The sequence below is a fragment of the Tupaia chinensis genome, unplaced genomic scaffold (genome assembly GCF_000334495.1).
Source record: "Tupaia chinensis unplaced genomic scaffold, TupChi_1.0 Scaffold000115_1, whole genome shotgun sequence".
In the NCBI taxonomy this organism is placed as follows: Eukaryota; Metazoa; Chordata; class Mammalia; order Scandentia; family Tupaiidae; genus Tupaia; species Tupaia belangeri.
This window is the reverse complement of record NW_006159579.1, coordinates 5,552,300-5,559,084: the sequence shown is the minus strand read 5'-3', so window position 1 is coordinate 5,559,084 and position 6,785 is coordinate 5,552,300. Positions and strand designations below refer to the sequence as shown.

General features: G+C 42.2%; 1 protein-coding gene and 1 non-coding gene across 4 annotated transcripts in view; both read right to left on the bottom strand.

Annotated features, from left to right (window-relative positions):
• Window positions 1-6,785, bottom strand: part of RPRD1B (regulation of nuclear pre-mRNA domain containing 1B) — a 55,229-nt gene that overhangs the window by 3,976 nt on the left and 44,468 nt on the right. The window lies entirely within an intron of this gene.
• LOC114007022 (U6 spliceosomal RNA) lies at window positions 2,066-2,172 on the bottom strand. The gene has a single exon (XR_003548683.1). It is a non-coding gene; the product is annotated as a U6 spliceosomal RNA (small nuclear RNA).

The following is a 6,785-nucleotide window of genomic DNA, read 5'->3' as shown; positions in this document are numbered from 1 at the left end:
AGGGAAAACAAACCTGGGCATGTTAAGCCTATGATTTATGACCCCGTGGGGCTTATCTCTCTTCCTCTCTGCAGTTCTGCAAGGATAAGCCTTGCTGAGTAAAGCCTTTCCTGCAGGAAGAGTAACAGGAAGTCCTGAGCTGAGACCGAAAGGCTTGTGTTTAGCTCTGGCTCTGCCTCTAACTGGTGTGTCCATGCACATATTCCCTCCCTCCCTTATCTGGAAGTGAGGTATGAGATTTTCCTTCAAGTTCTAAACTCCTTGATGCCAGATACCTCATGCACACCTGGGGAGGCAGTTTTGAGGATGAAAGCTCAGGAACTGCTTGGAAGAAAGTTATGGCAGGAAACAGGTTCACTAAAGCATACTTAGTTCAAGTTGTGAAGACAAAAGTACAGGCACAGAGTGGGAGAAGAGGGTAGGGTAGATGGCCAAGCAGGCTCAACACCCCATGTTACTGCAGACAACGGCCCACCTGCAATGAGAACATCTCACACGACCACCAAGAAAAAAGGGACAGAAAGGAAGATCTCTTGCAGTCATATTTCTTTCCTTTGTAGACCTATTACAACTAAAAACTGAACAATGACATATGTAAATTGTAAACATGCTCCCCCATTTGACTGGTAAACTCCACGAGGCTAAGCCCAGCCCCATCTGTGTCACCAGCACCCACCATTCCCTACAGTGCCCAGCACGCAGTCAGTGTCTAGCACATTTGCTGAACGAAGCCACAATATTGGGCGTAAGTACACCACATTCAGTAACTGTCTGGCGTCCTAAACTTTATTTTTTTTTACACTTTTAAAAACTTTTTATTCATTTATTATTATTATTTTACATTTAATCACATATATCTTTATAGCATACGTTTCTTTTTCCAGCACGAATATCATGCATATCAGTTAAGACAAAGACATTGCTATACACATCATCATCATCAGTAAATAGCTTTTCATTTTTCCGGTCAATTAAAAGTACTTTTTCTCGGAACCAGCAGTTAGCGTAATGGCTATGTTGCTGGACTCCCACAGAGTCGACCGCGGTTCATGTCCCGAACCCAGTGGCTTAAAACTCACGCTGGGCGCGTGTGCGTGCGTGCCCAAGATCCCGAGAGGAGAATGGAGGAGAAGGGATTGTAGCGTGGCCATCCTCCCTGGGGGGTGATTTCTCGCTTTCTGTCTCTCTGTCTCTCTCTGTCTGTCCGGTGAGCACACGCGCCCTACAGCCAAAAAACTCTAAAAAAATAAATTTTAAAAAAAGTACTTTTTTCTCAGTTTTTCTTGCCATTCCCCTCACTTCCTTTCCTACCCACCCCCATATTACCCATGCTTACCATCTCTGCTGTTGCCCTCCCTGCAACTACGCCTTCCAAACTTTTAGTTTCTGCTACAGAGCGCAAACTATCAGTACATATTGAGTGAGGACATGCAAAGTCTGTCTTTCATCGTCTGACTTGCTTTGCTTAGCATTAAGTCTTCCATATTCGTTTGTTTTGTATCAAATGTCAGAGTTTCAATTTTTCATGGCTGAGTAATATTCCATAGAATAAATATGCCACATTTTTTCAATTCAATCATCTATTTTTAGACAACAAGGTTGATCCCATGTCCTAGTGATTGTAAATAATGTTGCAATAAACATGGATGTGCAAGTGTTTTTCTGAATGAGGGTTTTTCCATCCTTTGGTTAAACACCTAAAAGTGGAATTACTGGGTTGTATGGCAGCTCTATTTGTAGGTTTCTAAGGAATCTCCATACCATTCTCCACAATAGTACTAATCTACATTCCCCCCCAGCAGTGTAGCAGAGTTCCCTTTTCACCAAAGCCTCGTCAGCAATTATCATTATTCATTTTTTAAATTTTAGCCATTCTGACTGGAGTTAAGTGACGTCTCACTGGTTTTGATTTGCATTTCCCTTATGAAAAGAGATGCTGAGCATGTTTTAATATGCTTCGGGCTGTTTGTATGTCTTGCTGGGAGAACTGTCTGTTCAGCTCATTTTCCCATTTTTTAATTGTATTGACTACTTTTTGTGGGTAAGCTGTTTGAGTTCCCTGTGTAAAAATACAGACTGTTTCGTGAATTTGTGTACCATCCTTGCAGAGGGGTCATGTAAACCTTCTCTGTATCATTCCAATTTTAGAGTATGTGCTGCCTAAGAAAGCTCATGCTAAACTTTAGACAGCGGTCACCTTTCACATTCTTGAAATTCCTGAAAACTTCACATCTGAGATGCCAAGGTTCTCTGCCTCTTTTCCCACAAACATGTTTCTTCTTTGGTTGGATATACTCCAAGAGATACTAACCTAAAGCATGAAGACTGACTTCTCTATTTCTGGACATGGATTCATTTAATCAACTTCTGAATGCAAGGCTCAAAAAGGATTAAATAGTTACAGAATAATTACCCCTACCCCCTTTCCAAATTCTTTGACCAAAGCTGACAGATAAAACCACCTCCACTTGGAGTCATCCACTCTTGGCAACTATGGAGCACTTCAGAGTCCAAGAGCAGTTTGAAAACCACCGAGTCCCCCGTGAACTAAGTGGGGCAGAAGCCAAGGCTCCTCTCACTCTTGGGTGACTAACAGACGAACTTAGCAAGTTCATCCAGATTAAAGGGAAAGGAAGGTGGTTGATCCAATTAGATACCACCTCAGGACATTTTTTTAAAAATTCCATTTGTTCTTGTTTGGAGGGGTTGGAGGTAGGGATCCCATCATGCTGAGGCTGATACTGTATTCTAGACATGACCAAAGATGCTTCATTTAATTAGAAAATGTGTTCTATGAAAAAGTCCTCTCTTCAGGCCACTCTGAAAGCTGATGAACCCTATTCACACCTCCACTGGGTGTCATGAGTCTGAGAGAAGGTATCACTAAGAGGAAAGATGAGGGGTAGGAGGCGCCAATGGAAAAGATAAAAACACATCAAGAGTGGCTTAAAATAAAGCAAAAACAAAAAACAAACCAAAAAAGAGGCCAAAGGATTAACTACACCAGCAAGGGTGACTGGGTGTTTGTTCTGAATATCCTAACACAGGCAGAGGTTGAATTTAAAACTGTTTTAGCATATACCTGCTTAGCTAATGTCCTGAGAGATGAGCAGGAAGTCGTGGCCAGTTCTAATGAGATCAAACTGAGGCTACAATGATTTCATAGTACCCTGAGCAGACTCTGTAGTAACTACTCTGCGATCTCAAATCCTCCCTTCTGCTTTTTGTAAATAGCCTCAGGCTTTCCAAATAAAGTCATCTGTACATGTTGCCATGGACAAAAAAAAAAAAAAAAAAAAACAACTAAGAGTGAGTCCAAAGAACCCCCGCCGCCCCCAAATACAACTGTCTCCATCTGCCTCTGATTCATCCCTTGCTTAAACTCCTTCACTATTGCAAAAAAAGTCTCTTGTGCATGTGGCCAGGGAAAAAAAAAAAAAAAAAAAAAAAACAACTAAGAGTGAGTCCAAAGAACCCCCGCCGCCCCCAAATACAACTGTCTCCATCTGCCTCTGATTCATCCCTTGCTTAAACTCCTTCACTAGCTACACTAGCTAGCTACCTTCCCAGGTTCTGCACAGGAAGAGAGCTCAAGGAAATCCAAGAATCTCTTCTCTCAAAATTCATAAGCTCTGTTGCTACAAGGTTCCGAACCATGCCCTCAACAACAACTGCTCTCAAGAGGAAATCCAGGCATCTTGAGAATCCCACTAAAACCAACTTCAGTGTGATGAGACCCAGATTCTTCTGGTTCACTTAAGTGTGCTGCATCTCACACTCTTTAGTACACCAAGTACCATTCAGGTAGAGAATGATGTGGCAAGGTGGTCATGTGCTCCGTGTTTCAAACACCCTATACTTGGGTGTATTACAGGTCTGAGCCTTTACTTCATACTCCAGATACCCTACCCAGTGCAGGAATTTGTGAGAGCAGGACCTGCCACGCTTACACCAGCACGATGACACTGCTGTCCTGCTCTTGCCCATCAGGCTCTATCCTCACCAGCTGCTTCAGCTCAACCATTAGCTTTCCTGCAAGCTAGTCTTCAGACTAGAATTTGCCTTTCTTCCACAACCAATCTGAAGGAGAAGACGAGGCAAACCCAAGTGGTCCTATAGCTTTTCTGCTGCTGCTTATGCATAATTAATACTAGAGACGAGGGGCTGACCCAAACCTTTCACTCATCTGCAAACACCTACTGCAGTGAACCTCATGTCACCCCAGAGGGACTGTGGGGGAGCCACGAAGTCAGCAAGAGTCAGTCATATGTGACTTGCTGCTGCCCTGTTGCAGGATCCTCAGGAGGGAAGTGGAGGGAGCGACATGTACCTGTTACAAACTGCCCGAGTTTCTCTGACTGAATACTTAGAAATGTTTACCATGTAGAAGGTAAAATCCAACATATACTTCTGAGACAATGCCTAGGATTTTAGGCTTCTGGTAAGGCTTTGGAATCTTGTTTCACAGACTTTCCAAACTTGCAAGAGAAAATGTGTCTGTAATACCCCTCACTTCCTGTGGATCCAGCTAACACTATGAACTCAAGCCATCACAGAGCACTAAGACAATTTGCTGAAGGGAACAGGGCTTACACATTCTTTGCCTTTTATGGTTAGAGCAGTAAGCCAGACCTGACATGCTGCAGATGAGCTCTGGGATAAGAGGGTTAGAAATGACAGGGGTTGACATTGCAATGACCTTTCTACAGGAATTGCATTTTCAAAACAAACAAAATTATAAGCGTTTCCTCTAGCAACTTAAGAAAAAAACGGATCAAAATGTAAACACTGTCAACTCTATTTTTTTCTTGCTAGAAAGTATTTACATAAGAAAAAATGTTAGCAATAATACCATGGGCAAAGCTTATCTTGATGAGATGAGACTTCCAGTATCAAGATTCATGTTTTCTTTTACCTTGCCCTGCTGTGCTATAAGACATATGGTATGTAACAATTACCCACTGCTCTGCTACCCCCAATTAAGAGTCATAAACGGTTATTATGCATGAAGTAATTTATGAAGAGCCCTATTTTAAAGGTGACCCACCATGCTGAATTTAAGGTAAAGAACTGTTCAGTGCATGAAGGTTGAGAGCACCAACCCAAAAGGGAGAGCTGACCCTCAGACAAATAGTATTTAACACATCCATCCAGCCTCCTCCCCACCCATCCTGCCTAGAAGTTTACCCCTCGCCACCTACGCCCACACCACCTAAATTAGAAATCATAGCCTCTACTCAAAAGATAATTTCATTCACTCATTTGCTCATGTTTTTGAAAACTGTAAGAAATAAATCTTTGACAGAAAATAAAATGTTGCTTTCAGTTTTTCTAAAGATCCATGCGGGAACAAGAAACCATCACTGACCTGTACCTCTCTCTCAGACAGCTCTGCTCCCATATGACTTAGTGGCAGCTGCGACATTTCAAAATGATACATTCTGGGGTGTCACAGCAGGGCTGGAGCTGCTAAGTAAGATGCTGGGGAAGACACAAGGAAAGGAGAAATTGTGGTGCTAATCCCAGTGTCCAGGCCTCTCAGCTCCATTACCAAAAGCAGTAATAAAGGTATGCACCAAGTATTCCCCCAAAGGAAAAAAACGGCAAAATGCTATACTTAGAGGAATGTTCTTGGAGCAATCCAATCACCCATCAGAGGAGTCATATGGGAAGGGGCTTCTTAATTTAAACCTTACAGCAAAGTGTTGTCAAGTTACTTCTTTCTCCCCAGAGAATGTTCTATACAAAGGGTGATAAGGAAGCTTCTACGACCACAGTGAGACCTCCCCCAACCTGACAAAGATTTACAAAAAAAAACAAGAGAAGAAAAAAAAACTATGTGTCTACATGTAACTAAACAAATAAAAATAAGACTAACAAAAAATAAAATCAGCTTTAGAACTAGGTAATTTTCCAAACATCAATGTAATCATAAAGCTAAATGTCACAATTTAATAGATATCCAATGAAATGCTTCAAACAGATATTTTCGGGAAAATGTAGGCCAGCCAGTGGAGTGGTGCTTAAAGTGGGCTGGATCCTACATTGCTAACTGCTCAGTTTGAGTCCCGGACATGGAGGCTCGAGAAACGCATTGGGCCCGTGTGCATGGATACCCAAACCCCAGAGGAGGGAAAATGGAGACCAAACTGTGGTGTGACCAGGCCCCATGAGGGGCGCTTTCTTTCTTTCTTTGTCTCTCTGGCAAGTTCACATGCCCTCTGGCAAAAATTGTTTACAAAACCCCACCTGTGTCCTTTCAGCAATGTTTACATTTATGCAGTGAATCCCTAATGAAATAGAACCAGGTAAAACTAAAACACTAAAGCAGAAGATGAACGTTTATGATTAGTTTAACTGGCAAAACTATAAGCTTTATGCAAATAACAAAAGACCTCATGGACTGGTTTCCTTAATGATTATTTACTGGTTTTTTTTTTTTTTTTTTTAAGTTTTTGTCATAGGGCACATGCTTTGCTGGAGACAGAAAAGGGGAAAATGCGAAGTTCCCCCTCAGGGGTGATGGTCATTCTACAGTCCCTTCATCATTCTCCTCTTGAGGTTTTGGACAGGCATGCACACATGCCCAGTGAGTTTCAAGCTACTGGGTTGGGAATCGAACCGCGGTCAGCCATATGGGAGTCCAGCACCTTAACCACCACACCACATGTCAGGCCCTTCTTAATGACTATTTTAATGTAAAACCAGGTTACTGATGCTATGCAGACAAACATGAAAGGTGTGGATCCTTTAAATGTTTTGTTGTTTGAGCCAAAACTGGTAAA